This window comes from Clarias gariepinus, chromosome 1 (genome assembly GCF_024256425.1).
Source record: "Clarias gariepinus isolate MV-2021 ecotype Netherlands chromosome 1, CGAR_prim_01v2, whole genome shotgun sequence".
Classification (NCBI taxonomy): domain Eukaryota; kingdom Metazoa; phylum Chordata; class Actinopteri; order Siluriformes; family Clariidae; genus Clarias; species Clarias gariepinus.
In genome coordinates, this window is record NC_071100.1 from 9,629,188 (window position 1) to 9,653,021 (window position 23,834).

Below are 23,834 nucleotides of genomic sequence, written 5' to 3' on the forward strand. Positions count from 1 at the left end.
AATGGGTGATTTAATTTTTGCTGAATAAGTCAGATTGCACAGGTTTGTGTGTCACATAAGAGACTGAATCTCCCTGATAAACAACTGTTTTACTGTATATTTGACATCTCACCTTCTACAGATGACACATTATTTTCATTGAATTATAGATTTTAATTCTTATTTTAGAATTACAGAATAACAATGAACAGTTATGTAATATATTAAAAAAAATTCTTACATTATTTTAATTTACTTGAGTTGGTAAGAACAGTTTTCTCAGGTCTGAACATTTAATAAATGAAAGTTATAAGTGTAAAGATGCTCATACTCATACAAGCTAATACAAGTTCCTTTAAACACACTTAGCACTACTTTACTCCATAATATGAAGATAGAAAAGAGCAAATAAAATAAAGAATAAGCCACTGTATACAGTGGTTGGGGTTTGGGTAGGAATCAAACCCAGGCCTTACACATGGCAGGTGAGAAACCTCCCACTGTCATTATTCACGCCCTGTCTGCCTTCTTTTTTTCCCCACGCTGTCGCTATTCCTCACGTGTTTAGGTTTTCCCTAGCCCGTCATGTGTATTTTCCATGCTCATGTTTCCGCCCCGTCTGCACACCGGTTTCTAATTTTTCCAGTGATTACTCCAGCATTTAAGCACACGCTGTGCGTGGTTTAAACTGCTGGATTATTGTGTGTTTCATACCTAAGTTTTCTTGTGTTTTTTTTCTTTTTGTATCATGTTGCCAAGTTTGCTTTGTTTCTCGTTTTTCGCTTTCTGTCTCTCGTCTCGAATTTAACGGCCTGCTCTCTGATCTCCCGGTTATTGAATCTCCGCTCTCCCTTTTGACTATGACTCCCGTCTTTCGTTTTTGCTCTGACAATTTGCTGACTGTTTTTTTTGGTTCCAACCCCACTTCCACACCTCGACCACACCCCATAAGTCTGCCATCATCTTTCCGCGTTTGGATCCATCTCTCTCCGCACCACCTTGTGACACCCACTGAGCTACCAATGCCCCAATAGTCAAAGTCACAGTCAACTTTATTGTCAATACGACCATGCAAACAGAATTTACACATCGGATCGAAATTTCGTTCTTCAGACTCCATATGTGCACAAAAGGATAAAAAAAAAAGTAGTGCAAATAACTCACATATAACAAACGGACACAACAAGTAAGAGGGGTGCACACAGGTTATGACAGTGAGACAGTAAACATAACATGGGACATTTACAGTGTTGCGGATTACCACTTAAATATTACAGTGTCACAGAAAAATGCAGTATGGTGGTTGAAATGAATTGAGTGCAATAAATATACGTGATGTAAAGTGCAAATGCAACTAGTAGTATGGAGATATATGATTATATTGTGCGTATTTATGTTTGTGCTGTTTTTGTTATGCTAAATGTAAACATGTCCATGTTATCTTTTGAGGGAGTTGATAAGTCTGATAGCTTGAGGAAAAAAAAGCTGTTGCTTAGTCTGGTGGTCTTGCTGCGGTAGCGCTTGCCGGATGGTAAAAGTGTAAACAAGTCATGAGCTGGGTGGGTGGGATTTCTGATGATGTTGATGGCCCCCTTGCTACAGCGGGACGAATATAAATCTTTAATGGCCAGTTGGGGTGATTTGGTGATCTTCTCGGCTGTCCTTAGCACCCTCTGCAGGGCCTTCTGGTCAGCAGCAGTGCAGTTCCCGTACCAGACTGAGAGGCTGCTGGCGAGGATGCTTTCAATAGCGCATCTGTAGAAGGTGGTGAGTGCCGGGGGTGAAAGGTCAGCTTTTCTCATCCTTCGGAGGAAGTGGAGGCGTTGCTGTGCCTTCTTAACTTTGGTGGAGGTGGTGTTGGTGTTCCATGTCAGATCATCTGTGATGTGTGATACCTTCTCTCTGTAGTGAGACAGGCATAGATGAAGTGCTGTTGATATGGCATCATCAGTGGAGCGCTTAGGATGGTTTGCAAACTGGTAGGGGTCGAATGTGGTTGGAAGACTGGATGTTATGTGGGCCTTGACTAACCTTTCGATGCACTTCATCATGATGAGCGTGAGTGCTATGGGCCGGTAGTCATTTAGTGTTGTGGCTGGGGATTTCTTTGGTAGCGGTTTAATCGTGGTGGCTTTGAAACATGTTGGCTTGGCTCAGAGAGGTGTTGAAAGTATCAGTGAGGACGTCTGTAAGAGAGTCAGCATAGTCTCTAAGCACACGCCCTGGTATGTTGTCAGGGCTTGCAGCTTTCCTGGGGTTTATCTTATGTAGGGTCTTCCTCACATCAACTGGATCCAGCTGAAGTGTTACGCTGTCTGGGGGGGGATGGACGTTTTTTGGTGTGGTGGTATTTTCATCTTTAAACCGGCTGAAGAAGGTGTTAAGTGAGTTCAGAAAGTCTATATTGTCCTCACACAGTGGTGGCGTCGGTCTGTAGTCTGTGATTGACCGGATGCCTTGCCATAGGCATCTGGGGTCTTTTTCGTCTGTAAAATGTGCTTGTATTTTTTGACCATAGGCACGTTTGACTGTTCTCACACCCCGGTTTAGGTTTGCTCTGGTGGATCTGTGGGCATCTTTGTCACCGGACTTGAAGGCATTGTTCCTTGCTCTCACAAGCTCACGTACCTCCCTAGTAAACCAGGGTTTTTCATTTACTCTTGTGGTGATGTTTTTTATAATGGTTACGTCTTCCATGCATGTGGATATGTATCCCATCTCAAACTCAGTGTATTCTGAGAGGTTTACCTGTTGGTTGGTGGTGGCAGCCTCACTAAAAACAGTCCAATCTGTGCTCTCAAAACAGTCCTGGAGAGCTGAGGTAGCTCCCTCTGGCCATGTCCTGATTTGCTTTACAGAAGGCCTGCTCCTGGTAAACAATGGTCTATATTCAGGAATTAGCCTGATTAGCCCTCCGAGTTTCCTAGGTGGGTGTGCAGAACAGCTCTGTATGCTTGTTTGATGTTGATGGAGACCTGGTCAAGAGTGTTCTCTCCCCTGGTAGCAAAATTCACAAGTTTATGATAATGTGGTAGCACAGTCCTTAGTTTGGCCTGATTGAAATCGCCAGTGATTATGTAAACAGAGTCCGGGTTAAAGTTTTGTATTGAGCTCGCAAACTGGTACAATGTGGCCAATGCATCCTTATTGTTTGCACTGGGTGGAATATAGATAGCTGTGATGATGATAGCTGTAAATTCTCTGGGCAGGTAGAATGGTCTGCATTTAAGTGTTAAATATTCAATGTCCTCAGACGAATGTTGTTAGACCGTCCACCTGAATGGCATTATCTGGAACATTACGATTAAGCCATGTCTCTGTGAGGATGATGGCACTGCAGTCTCTCACCTCTCTTTGTGTGGTTAAATCCAGTCTGAGGTAATCCATTTTGTTTTCCAGTGAACGGACGTTTGATAGAAGGAAGTGCCGGTCTATAAAGGTTAGCTTTTAGCCTGGCGCTAATACCTGCTCGCCGGCCCCGCTTCCTAGGTCTCGCACACAGCTTACGATGCATCTTATGTCAGTTCGTGGTGGGGGGAGTGTCCGCTGCTTTGCAGGCCCTTCGGTCCTCCCTGCGTAGAACGCCGAGCTCGTTGAGAGTTTAAATTTCCAATTTAAATGAATGGAGTTTCGTAGCGTGAGTAATGAGCTGCTGTCGTAGATTATTTTAGTGCCTGATTGTCACGGTACAGACAAAACATTTAACATAAAACGCACATCGCTAACGGGAGCTGAAGTGGCCGCTGGCGAGCAGGGCACCGCCATCTTGGTTCAATAACACAGTGAATTACAAATATAATAAATTAAATACTGTAATTTTAATAAAGTATTTGTATTTACATTTTCTAAATAAAAGATTTCCCCTAAGCATCTTCTTCGTTATTCATTACAGTTTTAGTTAATGATATAATGCCTGTCTTCTATGGAAGCAAAATAATCTCATTAATAATTCACACAAAAGACACAATGCACACATGCGTATCCCAATTTACATGCGTGAAACCCAATTCACGTGCACGAAAAAAAATTATATTTACACAAAAAAAATTATATATAGTGTGTGTGTATATATATATATATATATATATATATATATATATATATATATATATATATATATATATATATATATATATACAGTGGGGGAAATAAGTATTTGATCCCCTACAGATTTTCTAAGTTTGTCCACTTACAAAGAAATGAAGGGTCTATAATTTTTATCATGGGTTTATGGTAAAGGATTGAGACAGAATATCAACCAAAAATCCAGAAAAAGCACATGATACAAATGTTATGAATTAAGTTGCATTTCAATGAGGGAAATAAGTATTTGATCCTCTACCAACCAACAATAATTCTGCCTCTCACAGACTGGTTATGTGCTCTTGTGGTACACATATTAATTTAAGAAGATGCTCCTAATAACAATGTGGTATGTGTAAAAAAAGCCACCTGTCCACAAAATCTCTATTTTTCATTCAAACCTCACCACCACTGGCAAGACCAAAGAGCTGTTAAAGCAAGTCAAGTAAAAATTATAGAAAAAAAAATTATAGACCATTTATTTTTTTGTAAGTGGGCAAACTTAGAAAATCTGTAGGGGATCAAATACTTATTTTCCCCAAATGCAAAACACAATTCATGGATGTACAACTTAAATATAGCACCCACCCCGCTCCTCCCTAACTCCAAGCCAGGCATAACATAAAAAGAGAGAAACAAAAAAAAGAACCTGGAGCTGGAAGTTTTTTGGTTCTGCGTACAAAAAAAAGAGAAAAAAAAGGTAAGAGAAAACAAACAATTAAATAAGAAGGGAATCAAACTATAAATGTATATGAAAAAAGCGAAGGAAGGGCCCCCACACCTGTTGAAATTTTAAGTCTGAATAACAGATTGAGTAGTGGATCTTCTCCAGGGACAAACAGGACATAATATCTCTGAGCCACTGGGCGTGAGTGAGTGACGTGGCATCCTTCCACTTGAATAAAAGAGAATGCCTGGCCAGGAGTGTCGCAAAAGATAATGAGCGCTGTTTTGCAGGAGTTAGATGCTTGTCTTCCTCTCCAATGATACCAAAAAGAGCAATCAGAGGGTCTGGTTTAAGGTTGCATTTCAATATGTACGACAAGGTTTTAAAAACATCCTTCCAGAATTTTTCTAAATTCAGGCATGTCCAGTACATATGAATAAGGGACACATCTCCGCTTTTACATTTATCACAACAAGGATGAACGTCTGAGTAGAAACAGGAAAGTTTAAGTTTGGAGAAATGAGCCCTGTGTACAACCTTAAACTGTAATAAGGAGTGGCAAGCTTATAAGGAGGTTGAGTTGACAAGTTTAGGCATTGAATTCCAAGTATCATCTCACAGTGACAAATTTAAATCTTTCTCCCAAGCAGTTTTAATTTTACTGTGTGACTCAAACCCAACAATCCACTATATAATAGTGGATATTAGGCCTTTACACAGCGGGGACAAACCAAGGAGATTATTTAGAATATTTGCAGCAGGAGCCTCAGGAAAATTTGGTATTAAAGAGCGAATTAAGTGTCTTACTTGCAGATATTTAAAAAAAATTAGAATTGGGTAGGTTAAACCTTTCAGAAAGCTGTTCAAACAATGGAAACCTATGGTCAACAAACAGATCTTTGCAAAGCTTGATGCCCTTATTGTACCATTCCCGAAACAGTGAATCATGTAAAAGAGGTTGGAAGAGATGGTTAGAGACGATAGGACTGGAAAGAGAAAAGCCCAGAAGACCGCTGTGCTTTCTGAACTGAGCCCATACTCTCAAGGTATGCCTTATAACAGATTTATTGATTGATTTAATTGAGGAGATGGGGAGTGCAGATCCAAGGAGTGCAGACACAGAAAGATTTTTGACAGACTTTATCTCAATTTCCACCCAGGCAGGCCATTTAGGTTGGTTATGAAAATATGCCCAAAAGATGACAGATCGAATGTTTGCTGCCCAGTAGTAAAAACGAAAATTAGGTAGAGCCATGCCACCATCTCTTTTAAATCTTTGAAGAAGGGACTTATTCAAACGAGGATGTTTACCTTTTCAAAGGTAAGAGGATATAATTGAGTCTAAAGCTCCAAAGTAAGATTTGGGAATAAAAACAGGTACAGACTGAAAAAGATATAAAAATTTAGAAAGAACACAATGGCATTAATGCGGCCCACCAGGGACATGGACAATGGTGACCACTGTCCCAAGTCCTTTTTTGTTTGGTTCAACAAACCTAATAAAATTTTATTTAAAAAGGTGTTTATGTTTCCTAGTAATTGTAATACCAGGTATTAGGTTAGGTAACCTGATTTCTAAAGCCTTAGATAAATACTTCAGTTCCACACAATCAAAAGCCTTTTCAGCATCCAAAGAAAGGACACACTCAGGGATCCCCTCTGATGGTGTGTACAGGACATCCATAAGGCGTCGAATGTTAAAGTAAGAAAAAGGATTTTTGACAAAACCGGTCTGGTCCTCAGATATAATTGAGGGTAGAACATTCTCTAATATACGAGCCAAGACTTTAGCAAGGATTTTAACATCCACATTAAGAAGAGAGATTGGTCTATATGAAGTGCACTCTGTTGGGTCTTTATCCCTCTTTGCTATAAGGGTGATGCGAGCCTCATTAAATTTGGCGGGCAGCTTACCTTGCTTAAAAGATTTAGATAAAACCAAAAGCTAGTTGTGGTGCAAGGTATGAGGAGAATGATTTAAAAAACTTTTCAGGGAACCCGCCAGGACCGGGGGACTTACCAGATTGCAATGATGAGATAGCTGAATTTATTTCCTCTTGTGATATGGGCTCTTATAAAGCATACTGCTGGTCAATTTCTTTAATTTGGTTGGTCAAATCTTTTTGTGCTTTATATGCCGTCCTTTTCATATTCACACTGTATGAAATTACCCTGAGGTAGGCTTTCAGAGCATCCCAAAAAATTTAATGTGACACTTCAGGTGTTTCATTCGTGTTTAAGAAAAAAACTATCTGGTCTTCTATGAATTTAGTAAAATCATCCTCTATTAGTAGGCTAATGATGATTTAAAGCACCAATGTTTTTTAATTTGAGGGAGATCAGGGAGCTTTATAGACATAACAACTGCACTGAAAAAAGTGAAACTGCTGTGTAATTAATACAAAGTATGTTTCTACATTGATCTGTTGGAAATTTTTGATTTCCTATACGAAACTGATATTTTTATGTTGCTTAAAAGCAAACATCGAAGCCCTTGTTTAAACTTAAATGTATCCGTTCACTCAAAGGACATTTGTGCTTCAAACCAAAAGTTTGCCGTGTCACGTGACCTCATGACGTAGTATTATCACGGACTGAATCACGTTCTGCTGGCGGCCATAGTTTTTCAAAGAAAACAACAGGTAAGAAAGCAAACTCATGTCATTTCTATGTTAAATGTATCTCTTCCATGAGCAAATTTGTGATTTATGTTAGGAACAACTACTTTGTAGATTGCATTTTGTGTCCGTGTCCCTATATAACCTACAGTAGCATTAGTGAACTAACGCGGTTATTTTCACGCTAAGTCAGTTGTGCCGAATAAAATGTAATTAATTATATTTAAGTACCATAAAAAATTTATAGGAAAGTGACCTAAACACAGAACAAGCCAGTTTGGAGTGAGTGCTGTTTGTAGTGTTCTTATAGTTATGTCTTCTGGACTTGCTAACGTGTAAGTAATGTAATATGACTAAAACTATATTCCCTCAAATGAAACGGGGCATTAGTGTAAGGGACCACCACCAGAGGTCGCTGTTTTTTCAGTTGTAGTTTTTGTTGGCTGACTCAGTTTCCCAGAAGGCACCTTGGTTAGGTGACGCGAGTGCACATATAACTATAAATAGCTGTTTAGTCTGGGAAACTGGGTCGAGCATTATTAGTTATACTACTGTCATTTGTGTGGGCATTTTGTGTTTAGTTCTTTTAGTTTATATTTTGATTTAAGTTCTGTTGAACTTGGGCTCTCATATTGGCAATGTTTCTGTATATGTTCTGTGTGTCTGTGTTTTTGGAGCCAATGCAGTCATGTCCTGTCCGGTGTGAGTATTGTGGTTTTGTCCCCCTGTTTCTTGTGTTTAGCTAGAGCCAGGTAAGTAGCTAGGTGTTTGTTTGGCTAGGAGTGTGTGTAGCTAAAATCTATGTTGAGCTAACTAGCATGCTTCTAGCCATAGCCCCTTTGTGTCTCTAGCTGTGCTGTGTTTTCTGCCTCCCTAGTGTTCCAGTGAGCCTAGCCTTTGAGTGTCCCCTAGCCTAGCCTTTGAGTGTCCCCTAGCCTAGCCACTTGGTATCCTCCGTCTCTGTGTTTCTGTGCCCCAATTCCCTAGTGTGTGTTGAGCTATTAGGTAAGTGTAGCTTGTTGCATGTTGGAGCTAAAGACATGCTTAGCTAGGTGAATGTGTAGCTGACTGCCATGGTTAAGTACCGCTTAACTATGTTTAGCTAAAAGCCATGCCTAGCTGATTGCCATGTCTTTAGCCCTAGTCCTGTCTCTCTCTTTGTCTCTCATCTCTCCTAGCCTCTACGTGTCTCTCCTAGTCTCTACGTGTCTTCCCTAGTCTCTATGTGTCTCCCATCTCATCGGGTGTCTTGTCTTGTGTCCAGTTTTAGCTCCACATGTAGTTTGTGTCCTGTTACGTGTTAGTCGTCCTTCTGCCTGTGTCTTGCCACAGGATGTATGTTAGTCGTCCTTCTGCCTGTGTCTCGCCACAGGATGTATGTTAGTCGTCCTTCTGCCTGTGTCTCGCCACAGGATGTATGTTAGTCGTCCTTCTGTCTGTGTTTCACCACAGGACGTGGTGTTAGGCACCCTTTAGCCTGTGTTTCACTACCAATCCCAAACGTAGTGTAACAGGGATTAGTGCCTGGTAGTGTCCCTTTGTCCGTGTCCTGCCAGAGAGCCCATGCTTAACCCCATTCTATTAAGTATTGAGTTTGTTTGTGCCTTTGTTTGCTTTATGTATTTATTATTTCTGTGACAACTCCGTTCGTGACAATTTGCACATGTTCCTGACATACTGGTAACACTTTATGACACGTTTTTAAGTTTATCAGTATATAAACACTGGCAGCAATTTGACATGTTGATTTAACGTTACTACAAGTACAACAGGCCAACCGATTAAATTAACCATGTAAATTAAATGTGAAATAAAACTCAAAACAGTTAATTATTTATATATACAATTATATAAAAACTTCCAGTTTGCTTGGTAGTATTAAGTTGGATTAATGGGCGGAGCACTGTCCCACTTTCAGCTAGTGTTTACACAGACCAACAAACTGAGGTTAGCCATTACTGTGTCATGAAGTTTTCAAGTAAACATGAAATCTTTAACTTTTGTGTTTACAGGTCTGTTAGCTTTTCTGAAAGGGCGTTACTTTACCCATACTGCAGAAATTAAGTCCTAAAATGCACAAATAAAAACATTATGTGGATAAATTTTGAAATGGAAATGATATAATAGTTGAATGGAAGGAAGAAAAATGTGCACAAGCAACAAGGATAACCACAGCCTTAAGAGGATTGTAAAAAAAATAAAAAAAAAGCCCATTCACAAGGAGCGGACTGCAGCTGGACTCAGTGCTATAAGAGCCACCACAACACAGACATATCCAGGACGTGGGCTACAACTGTCGCATTATTTGTGTCCAAGCCATTCCTTGAACCAGAGACAACGTCAGAGGCGTCTTACCTGGGCTAAGGACAAAAAGGACTGGACTGTTGCTCAGCGGGCCAAAGTCCTCTTTTCAGATGAATGTCAATTTTGCATTTCATTCAAAAATCAGGGTCCTTGTGTCCGTGAATTTAGTAAATGTCAGTGTAATCTAAATATCCTAAAATGAACTCCCTGAAAATGACGAAGCACTGAAAATTGGTAGTTGAATTATCTGATAATATCACAGAATAATTTCAATTACCCTGCGAAACTGAATTATGTTCATGGGTTTATTGTATTATCAGTAGTGAGCACAAAGCAACAGAATGCAGTTATTTTAAAGGTGTGTGTGTGGGGGGGATTCTTTCTATACATACTGTAATTAAGATTTGCTAAGAATTTTTTTTTTTGTTCAGTTTTTTTTTTTTTTTTTTTTTTAAATCAGTAATGAGTTTCTGAGAATTATAACTGCTCTGCTTCAAACAAGATTGCTGGTTTCCTCGAACAAGCAACACTACAAACTCATTGAGATCATCAGAAACAAGGGAGGAATGGTCAGAGAGAAGACCAAAGAAATAATCTTCAAGTTCTTGATCTGGTATGTACTTGCTCAAGAAAGCAGAAATTAGTTTAACTTGTTTACAGGTTAGTGTATGCTGTCTGAATACAGGTTTCAATGTCTGCCATGTTCATTTTATCACGCTTCACAAGCCTAACATAACCAACAATACTATGTTTGTTTTTACATGCCTAGAGCCTGGAGGTGAATGTATGTAGAGAGTATCTCCTGAAATGTCTTATGGTATATTTAGTGGAAGATGTGGACCAACTGTTTAAACACTGGTAAGCATTTTTTCATAAGGTATTTCAACTTAGAACTGAAAAATATTACTGAATTGATAAATTAGCCTTGCTCTAAGGTCCAGGTGGCAGCTTTGGTGGTGCTCAGGTTTGAACCTGTGAGCTTCCAATCAGTATACTTTTTACAATCAGTAGTTTTTTTGCACTTATATGGAGCATTAATTTATTTTTACATGCATACATCAGACACTGTTTTGCCAAGTAGAGCAACTTGTTTAACAAATGTCCTTTCTTTTATTAGGTTGTTCAGAAAGATGACGCTCAGGCAGAAATAACCCTGTTTGTCCTCAGGGAGGAAGAAGACTGTCTTCAGCCACCACATGAAATCGGGATTGTGACTTACTGAGTTTCTGCATTGTTTAATTTATTTTATTTTTGTTTTCTGTCTTTTAATTGAAGAAATAATATTACAACAAAAAGAAAAGGTAATGTATCGTTTCAAGGATGGTAATAAATGTTTTTGGAGGGGAACTTGTGTTCATTATCTTCATTTTTAAACATTTTTTTTAAAGGTTGCTTACTTCATTTATAGATGTAACTTCTCTACATAAATGAACTTTTTTGGTTTAGAGAATTTTTTTTTTTTTCAGAAAAAGACTATATATTGTATAATTCATAAAATTAAGTTTGTACGTAATCATACTTTTAACTTGAGAATAATGAAAAAGATTACTACTATAACTTATTCCTATAACCTTATACTACATGAATGTAAGTTGTTTCTTTCAAAGTAAACACTAAACTTAAATATAATGCTAAATCTTAGGTTTTTCTAAAGTAATTTAATCACAATAATTATAATCAACAAAAATTAGTTTTACTGGCTTAAGGCGTTGTAACAACTTTTGTTTTTGATTTGGATGGATGGATTGATTTGCTTTGGGGAAACTTAAAAAATATATTAATATCAAATAAAAATTAAACCTTAAATAAACATGTCATTTTTTTAAGTTGATCCAAAGTGTCATTTTTTTCAGTGTGGAGCATGATCTGATATCACAATGCTCTGATAAGCACAATAATTAACCATTGGGATCAGTTGGTTATTTATAAAGATATAATCAATTCTGGAGAAAGTATGATGAACATGTGGGAAAAAGGAGTATTCTCTCTTTTTTGGATTAAAGAAGCGCCATATGTCAGAGATACCAAAGCTGCAAAGATAGAACTGAAGTAGCGTGGCGGATTTACTCAGAGGTATAGGATTGGGAGATGACCTGTCAAGTGATGGATCAAGACAGCAGTTGAAGTCTCCCCCCAATATGAGAGAATATGAGCTCAGATCTGGTAGAGCAGAAAAGAAATGTTCAAAGAAGGAAACATCATAATTAGGGGAATATAAATTAGCCAACACTACATTAGTAATAAATAATATCCCTGGAACAATGATATAATGACCATGTAAAACCGCAATAACATTATGATGCTCAAAAGAGATGTTTGGATTAATGAGAATTGAGACACCCCTAGCTTTAGCCTGAAAGGTCAAGTGGTAGTGCTGCCCTCCCCAACGCGACATATGGTGAGAATTGTCAGAACTGAAAATGTGAGTTTCTTGTAAAAATCTGTTTGCAGTATTAAATTGTTTAAGGTGTGCGAGCACCTTCCTTCTCTTGACCGGATGGTTTAAACCCTTAACATTTCAGCTCACAAAGTTAAAAAAAAAACTATTCATTCTCTTTTGGAAAGTGTGCAGGTAGATAAACATAAATAATTCTGATATGCCTAGCGTCAGCCTTAAAATAAAAGTGTAAAACAAAGAGCAACATATTAAAGATACACCGTGTACACAGAACTAACATAATACTGGCTTTGGAGATCTTTAGGAGAAATTAGAAATTTCAAGAACAACTCGCTAGGGAGTCCACCTTTAGTGTTTTCCGGGAGACCTAGGACACGCAGATTTTGTCTCCTGCTCCGGCCTTCTAGGTCTACGACTTTTTAAGACCGGAGCAGATGTTTTTCAACTTACTCGCACGCTGGCTCAGGTCATCCGTAGCGAGCTCTAATGATGGTAAGCGCTGTCCATGGTCCTCTACCTGGGCTTAAAGTTTAGAGCCCTTACTGGAAAGTTTACTTTCCAGTAAACTAAATGAGGATTTAAACTCAGCCGCTAACGCTTCGCTGTGTTTGTCTAACAGCGCCGAAATAGCCTCGACCATTAGAGCGGTCGCAGAGTCATCCTTTTTCCCGGTTTTCACATTCGTGGTAGCCATTATAAATGAAAAATAGATAACCGTGCGGAAAGGGCCAAGTTGTTGTATCCTAAAGATTTAATATAACATTTAGAGACGGATAAGGGAATAAAGAAATTCGAATTTGTCAGAGCACCTAACTAACACGTCTACTCAATGTGTACTCTTCTAATAAGGAGTGTAAAGTAGAGATGTATAGCTCATAAGAGAAACTCAACTGACATACGGCTAATTGCTAATTGGAAAATATTACAATTAAAGGACATGTTCAAAACATTTTCGAGATGAACCAGCTAAGTGTCTCTTATTAAACGGTTGCCCCAGTAAAAAACTGAGTTTTTAATACTCTCTAATGAAACATTTCCCATTCCTTTTAACAGTAAACACACTAGATGAAGACTCACCATGCACTGTGATGTTGACAGGATTACTGTTTTCTCCAGATTCAGACTCACACCAGTAAACGTCAGTGTGGTATGTGTCGAGGGAGCTGATATTACATGTAGATCCTGTAACTGATTCCCACCATGAACAATCTGACACTCTCTGACCAGGTGTGTGTCGTCTCACTGTCCATCCAGTAGAGTTACTCTGGTCCTCACAGCTCAGTGTGAGAGAGTCACCAGTCAAGTGTTGAGTTCTGTTGGGATTGATGATCAGAGAGACTGGAGGAGATTCACCTTAAACACACAACATTATAATTTATATGTGTTATTATGATTGTGTTTTTATGGCATAACTTCCAATGAACACATTCATACCTCATTTCATTACAAAGTGCTTTATAAATGAGAATAATCCTTTACCAAATAAGCATTTCAACTGTCTTAAACATTCCTCACTCAGGAGTTAGAATATAAAGAGTTTTACACCAAACATTAGCACAGCTATTCTGCATATGTTAAATCAATGCTGTGTAAATGTTTAGTTTTTATTTACACATCTATATTCAACACTCCAGCACACGGGTGTTGTCATTTTTCCTCACCAGTGATCCATAGTGTTTTTGGATAACTGCTATATGTCTGAACCTTCTGTCTATTTATCTCTCCTCTGCAGATATAAACTCCTGTGTGATTACGAGCAGCAGGACTGATACTGTAGGAGCCTCGAGATCCTCTACTGCTGTCTGAGAGGAGTTCCACTTTATACCACATATATCCATGATTGTCTATGTAGGGAACATATCTGTACCAGCTGAATGTCCAGTCTGTAGAGGAGTCTGTAACCTCACAGCTTAGAGTCACTGAGTCTCCTTCAGTCAGCCAGCTCTGTGGAGATACACTCAGTACTGCCCATGGTATCTCTGTTACACAAGGAAAAATAATACACCTAATTCTATACATTTACTTCATACACAATGATGATTCCATACTTTAAATATCACATAAAAAGCAAGGAATAGTAAAAAATAATACTAAATGAACATGAAAAAAGTATTTAAAGAAGACATTAGAAATGTATTTGTTCTCCTTCACCTAATTTGTTTTTGCTGAATAAGTCAGATCACCTGTATGCACTGGTCTGTGTGTCACAAATGAGAGGGAATATAACTGATAAACACATGACTGTTTTACATTTGACATCTTGCCTTCTACAGATGTCAAATTATTTTCATTGAATTATATATTATATGCCTTGTTTTAAAATGACAAATAAATGAAAGTTGTAAGTGTAAAGACGCTCATACTCATACAAGCTAATACAAGTTCCTTTAAACACACTTAGCACTACTTTACTTTATAATATGCAGATAGAAAAGAGCAAAAAAAATAAAGAATAAGCCACTGTATCCAGTGGTTAGGGTTTGGATGGGAATCAAACCTGGGCCTTAAACATGGCAGGTGAGAAACCTACTGAGCCACCAATACCCCAATAATACAGTGTAGTACGGATATATCAAAATTATAATTAAATACTGTAATTGTAATGAAGTATTACACTGTACACTGATACATTCTTCCCAAGCATCTTTGTTATTCATTACAGATTCAGTTGGTGATATAATGCCTGTCTTCTGCCAAACACCAAGCTCAGAAGGTCTGTGTCATCATCACATGATAATCAACGAGAAGTGATGCCACCATTATAAGTACCTGCTGCAGGTTCTAGTGCTGATGTTACAACTCCATTAAGCGATGTCACCATGGAGTAGATCTGTTAACGACTTTGTAATGTTAGCAGCAGAGCCTGATAACATACAACACTGCACATTACTATTCCTTTATCAGGGACATAGAGTTTATTTACAATCTCACAGTAATTGTGATGAATTGACACATGCTTTTGTTATGTAGTTTGTTTTTATACTTAGTTATATTTGATAAAAGACTTTTCTTTGCTAGCTAACAAGAAGTGGACACGTAAAGGAATAAAATCTGTTAGTCTGATATTGTTTTTATTGTTTGTTTTTTTGTTTGTTTCTCTTTTTCGTTTTTGCTTTTTTGCTTTAAATTCCATAGAGTGTTTGATGATCAACAGTATCTAAAATATTTTTTTTTAAAAGCTGTTTGATTTAAACACAAAGGATCACCTGTAGGATCATGTCAGTGCCAGCTTATATATCATCAACAAGACTGCATATTTTGCAAAATTATTAATATTGTCCAGATGTCTGATGTTCAAAATATCTTTGTGATTTAGGTGGATGGATTTAGGTTTGTTTGGATGGAGCTCACAGTTTAGGAACACACTGAAAACCTGAGTCTGAAAGACAGAGTTAATAATTGTTTAAATCCAATACTGACTGAAACCTGAACATCTTACACTTATTTGAACAAAATCTAATTTATGACACTGAGACAATAATTACTGTGACTGTGTTTATTGGTGTTGAATTGGACATAGACTCTTTAGATAAGCGATGTAAAACTAGAGCTGTGTAAATCTCCAATACAGCCTCATTCGGTGTTTTACCTGCTGTACAAAATCAGCGCATGAGAAAACCTCAACTGTGACGTTCGGTTGCTGACTTCAGGTAATATTACAATTACAGACATTTAGACCTTTGAACATTACTGTATGATAGACCAGTTAAATGTCTCCTATTAAACAGTTCTCCCGGTTGGAAACTCAGCATGTTTAATATTCTGTAATGAAACATTTATAACAATAAACATGCTACATGAAGACTCACCATACACTGTGATGTTGACAGGATTACTGTTTTCTCCAGATTCAGACTCACACCAGTAAACTCCAGTGTAGAATGTGTCGAGGGAGCTGATATTACATGTAGATCCTGTAACTGATCCCCACCATGAGTGTGAACAATCTGACACTCCAGAACTGTGTGTGTATCGTCTCACTGTCCATCCAGTAGAGTTACTCTGGTCCTCACAGCTCAGTGTGAGAGAGTCACCAGTAAAGTGTTGAGTTCTGTTGGGATTGATGATCAGAGACACTGGAGGAGATTCACCTTAAACACACAACATTATAACCCACGTGTTATTATGATTGTGTTTTTATGGCATAACTTCCAATGAACACATTCATACCTCATTTCATTACAAAGTGCTTTATAAATGAAAATAATCCTTTACCAAATAAGCATTTCAACTGTCTTAAACATTCCTCACTCAGGAGGGAGAATATAAAGAGTTTTAAATGAAACATTAGCACAGATATGATTCTGCATATGTTAAATCAATGCTGTGCAAAAGTTTAATTTTATTTACACATCTATATTCAACACTCCAGCACACGGGTGTTGTCATTTTTCCTCACCAGTGATCCATAGTGGCTGTGGAGGACTGCGATCTGTCTGAACCTGCTGTCCGTCTCTCTCAGCACTGCACATATAAACTCCTGTGTGATTACGAGTGGCAGGACTGATAGTGTAGGAGCCTCGAGATCCTCTGCTGCTGTCTGAGAGAAGTTCCTCTTTATACCTAATATGTCCATAACTGTCTCTGTAGGGAACCTCTCTGTACCAGCTGAATGTCCAGTCTGTAGAGGAGTATTTAACCTCACAGCTTAGAGTCACTGAGTCTCCTTCAGTCACCCAGCTCTGTGGAGATACACTCAGTACTGCATATGGTGTCACTGTTACACAAGGAAAAATAATACACCTAATTCTATACATTTACTTCATACACAATGATGATTCCATACTTGAAATATCACATAAAAAGCAAGGAATAGTAAAAAAAAAATAATACTAAATGAACATGAAAAAAAGTATTTGAATAAAACATTAGAAATGTATTTGTTCTCCTTGACCTCATTAATGTGTGATTTATTTTTGCTGAATAAGTCAGATCACCTGTATGCACTGGTCTGTGTGTCACAAATAAGAGGGAATCTCCCTGATAAACACACGACTGTTTAAATTTGACATCTCACTTTCTATAGATTAAGTCGAATTATTTCCATTGAATTATATAATCTAGGGGGATTGGAAGGTGAATGAGGATACTCATTTACAAGACAAAAAGACGGTCAGAGCTGTGAATGTGCATCTCCGCTTTGCTCTTCGGTGTGTGTGTGTGTGTATGTGTGTGTTTCCATGTATTAGGTTCCTAGGGGTGCATCATTAAATTCAGTCTGTCTGAATCTTTATAAACGCCAAGTTGGGAAAATCATCTCTGAGAAAACGACAACAATTATTAACCACTTGATTATTTGCCTCTGTGCTATTTGGTGCTTAAGTGACCCAAAATATTTGTTTTCTAGTTTTCTTAGAACTTCTTTAAAAGACAAACTTAGGAGGAGTGGAATGTAAGAAAGGTAAGGTGAGAAATCTCAATGAAGAATGTACTGACTCCGCCCACTACTGACTGTTACTTGGTGCTAAGACGGGTTCTTTCGTCCTGCCGGCACGCAAATGTGTTTGTGTTAAAGCCGGCTCAGACAAACCTGGCGAATGCAGGGGCACAAACACACACACACACACACACACACACACACACACACACACACACCGGTGGCCGTTAGTGCTTCATCGTTGTCTTGTAAATAGCTGATTAAACCTATGAACACAGCTGTTTAAAAGAAATACTAAACAGACACATGGTTTATTTTGTCCGCAAGTGAAATACATCAATACATTAATAATTTACACCACGATAACATTAGTGCTGAAGGATCTGAAGAGACTTGTTTTCATTACATCATGACTTAAAATTAACCAAAGACTGAGAAGCCCCGTAAACTTGACCCTAAACCTGAACGGGCTGACTTAAACAATAATAGTCGATAATAATTTTGTATATATTTTTAAATGTTCACATGAACGTTTCAGAGTATATCATTTGTCGTGTCATCTGTTTACAGCGTTGGCTGATTTTGTGATTGAGACCCATGGGTTACATTGAAATGTGTTTTATTAGTAGTATTGAGCCAGGCTTTAGTAACCTTGGATAAATCACACACACACACACACACACACACACACACATAAATAACACATGAAATTGCCTGAAATCAAATGAAACTATGGCAAAACTATATAAGCAGTAAAATTACAGTAGTATCCTGTAGGTGATCCCTGTCCTGATAACAGGCGCTGACCCTCTGGAACTGTTTAGTTCTGTTAGTATCGTTTTCAAGTGTGAATGTTTATGGGGATTTAATCTGTCTCTGCTGCTGCATCTATTCACCGTAGTGATAAGTGATTAATGTCCCATCAGATCTTTGATGGGGAAACGTTATGCTGGTTAAATGACTAAAGACAGACTGATCCGTATGGGCAGATATTTGTTCCAGATATTATGCGTTATTAATCGATTTGTTTAGCCAATTTTTGACTATCAGTGAAAACATCAGAAATATAACGAAAACAAACCCAAGCAAAAGTTACATTTTAAGCTTTACTTTGCATCAAAATATTATCTACCAATGTATTAAACGGAAATAAATAAAATACACCGTAATGTAAAATACTGTACATAGCCCGCATTTGTATTCCGTACCTACAACGACTGGTATAGATAAATTACAGATGAATGAATGAATGAATGATTTAATTAATTAATTAAAAAGAGCATAAGCATCATGCGTTGTGTATTGAGTGATTTAAATCTGTTTTATTAATCGTTTTTTTTTTTCTTTTTTACCACATCATCTATTTATGAAACTATGTTGACGTAAGTTATGTTATTTATTGAATATAGTAACCGGCTGCTTGGACACTGCAGTTAACTGAAGCAGTCAATGCTCCATCTGGCGGAATTATACAGCATTGCAACCATCTTTTTAGAAAGTGCTTGAGGGTGTTTATGGGGCAGGGCATCGTTAACTGCATCATCACGGGGTGCATGGTCCTGTCATGGACCTGTCATGCTCCAGGCAGCTGTTTAACGTGGCTCCCACTGTATGTGTATGTTTTTTCCTTATAAGTGTGCTTTTTCCTTTGGAAATGTATGCTTTTTCCCATGTAAGTGTATGATTCTTTCCCATTTGTGCGCAACTACTTTTTCCCGTGTGAGAACTCACTTTCTCACTTTTTTAGCTTTTTTGCAAGCTAAAAGATAAAGCTAATGTGCAAAGGACTATGGGACTGAGGTCAAAACGCAACTGAACACAGAATCTTGCTGGTGTTATGCGCTAAAATGCCACCCCTGCCATGGGTTGTAAACCCTACATAATCTCTATCAAATATTATATTAGAACGTAAACTGTTAGGTTTATGATTTACAAATCACAAATTACACCCAGCGAAATTTAATTATAAAATAGGAAAAATATAAATACGATATAAAAATCTGTGGCTGGGGGTTGGGGGCATTTTAGCCCATAACCCTGGCATGATTTGGAGTGTTCACTTTGTCCGTGGGGCCTCAAATTCCCATAGTGCCTTGCACATTAGCTTTAGCGTTTAGCTTACAACTTAAATGAGAAAGAAAGTTCTTGCACACGGGAGAGATGCTTTGTCTTTCTCTAGCATTGTTTTTCCCTTGTAAGTGTATAATTTTTCCCTTATGAATGTATTATTTTTACCTTTTCCATTCACAGCAAATATATATATATATATATATATATATATATATATATATATATATATATATATATATATATATATATAAGTTGCTACTATTCATAAGCCTACATGTTTTTAAATAGTTGGTGTTTTTATGTAACCCATTGCATTAAGCTCTTAAACATGACACCCTGGTTATGTTTGCAGATCACACTTGAAGCATTCAGCTTGTAAATTTATCCCAGATTTCAGCTCATCTTTCCCATGAAACCTAAGGTCAGGTGAGATGGCTGGCCAATCAAGCAACATCATGGTCAGTGAAATAGTTGGTGGTGAAGTTTGGCCTTAGGGGGCTTACACTCCTTCTGGAAGGTGTAGATAATCATCTTCTGGACAACTTGTTAGGTTAGCTGTCTTCCCCATGATATATTCTAATATTTTGACATACTATATTTTTGATTTTCATGGAGGTGTAAGCAGTAATAATTTAAATGAAAACAAAAAGGCCATGGGCTTTATGGGTAATGAATCTAAAATGCGAGTTTTACTTTTTGAATAACATAAAAAAGTTTTGTAAATGCACTATAAGTAAATATATGCAGAGGTGTTTGTTTTACAGTTGAAGGAGTCCTTTGCTGTAAAACGTTTAAAAACCTCTGTTTTAACTGCTGAACATATGGGATTAATGTATTCATAAATATTATGGAATATGTTGTTCGGACTGAAACAGAGATGTCACTAATATCTCCAAGGCAGCATGCTTTAGTTAGCAGAAAAACATTATTGATGCGAAAATCACATACTGTATATAAGCCTGTACCCTCACACAGAGTGGAGTAACATCTGATTCTATTTAATGTCCTTTGCAGCAATGCTTTACATGCACTTTAACTGTTTTGCTAAATAATAAGCAAACTAGAAATAAATACTCAACTATAAATTATATTAAAGACTTTATTTACAAATTAATAAAATACATGTATGTATTGGTGGTGCAAGAAGGCAGAGCATCAAGGGTCCGTCCTCTCCACCACAATCTACAACAGGGAAAAAATAAAGACATGTTAATATAAGTGTCTAGTAAAAAGACTTCATGATGTTACTATGCAGTTTGACACGCATGCAGGCAGGCACGCACACACAAAATTTCATACATTTTATAGAATGCAAGCTTTTAGTAATGCTGTGTACAATTATTGGGTTTTGCCATTAAGGATTGCTGCACCATTCATTAACACACATCATGTCTATGAAGAGACAGACGTGTGTGTCCCTGTCCCCTGATTAAGATGTGCTCAGTGGTGTTCTTGAAAAGAGAGGTAAATACTTCTGAGCACTCACCTTCTGCTCAGGATGTAAAGCTGGTGTAGAAATCAGCTGATACACAGGCAGTTGATGATTTACACACAGTTCACTGTGAGAAGAAAAATACACAATCATAAATATTATAAGGAGTATAAACATATATTTAATGACTTTATAATAGAATAGATAGAACCTGAACAAAAGCCCCTTTGACTGTTACATACATTGTGTAAGCACATAACTAACTATTCAGAAGATCTCTAGCTATGATAAAACCACTACATTATACAGCAGTATACATTATATGGCACTCAGGAGCTCCAATAAACTACATACAACAATTCATTAACCATCTGTAACATTTAGCACATAGCAGGAGCAGCTCAGGGATAATTAGCAATAGTTGATAGGCAACAGTTAATAGTCTGCTAACTTAGCTCTTTAGTAAGCTAGCACTTAGCATAGTGATATTAGCTTGCTTATAGATCCATATTTGGACAGGCATTTTACAGAAACAATGGAGCTAACTGTTTACATCACCTATATGTGTCCAAATACACGATTAAACTAATATATATTACTGAACAAGCTAGTTTCCCCATGCTAATCGTTAGCGGTTAGCATAGTGATATTAGCTTGCTTATAGATTCATATTTGGACAGGCATTTTACAGAAACAATGGAGCTAACTGTTTACATCACCTATATGTGTCCAAATACACGATTAAACTAATATATATTAATGAACAAGCTAGATTCCCCATGCTAAGTGCTAGCGGTTAGCATAGTGATATTAGCTTGCTTATAGATCCATATGTGGATGTATATTACAGAGATGCCATGGAGCTGATGGTTTACATCAGTGTTTAATGGTCTAAATGAGATGATATTCCTTTTAATCACTGTCATTTACACTCGGCTCGGCATTTCCCCCAAACACTCCAATAGTATTAACACTGCTACAAAGTTATCATTAGTGCCCAAAACAGTAACATCTGATTAATTTTATATATTAAACATTACCTGGTAAGTGTGTGCAGTTGAAAATGTAGTGAATATTATAACTTTATCACGCTATAATTCACTGTATACTCCATGATGTTGAGTCCCGATGATATCCGGAAAGGTTCCGTGTTCAGTTGTGTTTTGACCTCAGTGCTACATATAGTCCTTTGTGCATTAGCATTTAGCTTGCAAAATACGGGAAAAAGCAGTTGCACACAAACGGGAAAAACCATACACTTACACGGGAAAAAACATACACACATGCAGAAAAGATGATTTGCCCTTTTGGATCACCGTAGGAAGGAAATCTGTTGGTCTGATATTGTTTTGTTTGTTTGTTTGTTTGTTTCCCTTTCTTACTTTCTTTTTCTCTCTCTCTCTCTCTCTCTTTCTTTTTTTCCTTCTTGCTTTAAATCCCAGAGAGTGTTTAATGATCAACAGTGTCAATCATGCAAAGACTGCAAATTTTGCAAAATCATTAATATTGTAGCGGTTTTCACCGCTAAGCAGGCACTTGGAGAGACGGGTGAGCTTCCTTGCTGCCCAATGCAAATGGCTGGGAGTAATTTATTTTGTAGTAGCACAAAATCACAATACTGGCACATTTAATCTCCTTACAAACACACATCTAACACACACACACACCCCTGGCCGAAGCCACTAACCCAAACACCTTTTCCCAACAGGGTGAACACAAAACAATCCCTCCCGCAAAGCATGATGGTAGCCAATCAAAACCCCGCCCACGCCACACTGCCCCCACCCGAGCTGTGACCGTCCCCGGTCATCATGGCGAACTCAGTGTAGGAGGCGTGCCGGCGGTCTGCGCTGGCGTTGTGAACGCCGGAGTCTCTTTGCGGAGGAAGGAGGGGTGCAACCGTCCTCCTGAGGCGGCCCGGCCTCTACAGAGTTCGATGTCTCGCTGGCGTTGGGCTGATAGGGAGCAAGACGGTCCCGGTGGAGCACGACCACTCGCGACCGCCCCGTCAACCGCACCCGGTAGACTACATCGCAATTTGCGACCGAACATTAACGCCGCTGGCGTCAGCTGTGAGGACTCCTGCACTGCTGTGTGATAGGCCCACAGCACGAGGGGCAAATGTTCATCCCAATCCTTCTGCCGGGCGCTGGTAAGCACGGCGAGCTGGGTGGTGAGTGTCCGTTTGAAACGCTCCAGGAGGCCGTCGCTCTGCGGGTGGAGGGGCGTGGTGCGGGTCTTTTTCACCCCGAGGCGCTCGCACACCGCCGCAAACACGGGTGGTTTTGGTTGCTCCAAAACGGCTGAACACCTCATCCACCTGCACTCGAGCCGTGTTGGAAGCGCTCTGGTCAGGAACAGCACTTGGTGAAGTAGTCCATGGCCATCAGCACATACCGGTTCCCGCGATCGGAAATGGGAAATGGCCCGAGAATGTCCACGCCCATACGCTCCATTGGTGCCCCCACCCGAAAATCTTGCAGGGGTGCTCGCGAGCACTGGTTAGGGCCCTTCTTTGCTGTGCAGACGTCGCATCTGTGCACAAAGAGTTCGTTATCAGTGTGACAGCCCGGCCAATAGAAACGAACGCGCAGTCGCCAAAGTTTTCGTTACACCGAAGTGTCCCGCGCCCGCGTGCCCATGGACCATCCCTAACACACGTGCCCGCAAAGTCCACGGCACCATTCCCAGTGGCGCCGTTCCCAGTGGCGATAGAGTAGGCCCCCCCGCAACGATAGTCTGTCGAACTGCGAATGGAGCGCTTTTACGCAAGTTGGTATGAGTGCACTTGCGCTCGTCTACCGCCAAAATATCTGCGAACTCGAACATAAGGGATTTCACGGCATCGGTCTGTGTCGGACTTAGCCCCACACTGCTACGCTCTATCAGCTCGGCCATTATCCTCG

At 38.8% G+C, this 23,834-nt stretch overlaps 1 protein-coding gene across 2 annotated transcripts in view; it reads right to left on the reverse strand.

Annotated features, from left to right (window-relative positions):
• The window catches only part of LOC128524366 (Fc receptor-like protein 5), a 37,636-nt gene extending 21,501 nt beyond the window's left edge, over positions 1 to 16,135 (reverse strand). Inside the window, exons 1-2 of one of the 2 annotated variants that reach the window (XM_053496911.1) lie at positions 13,711 to 13,753; positions 13,127 to 13,402 (exon numbers count right to left, since the gene is read on the reverse strand). The gene's annotated coding sequence lies outside the window, so the exon portion shown is untranslated. Of the gene's footprint in view, positions 1 to 13,126; positions 13,403 to 13,710; positions 13,754 to 15,858 lie in introns of those variants that run through there. The other variant, XM_053496920.1, reaches the window with a different exon arrangement.
• Positions 16,136 to 23,834: the final 7,699 nt, after the last annotated feature.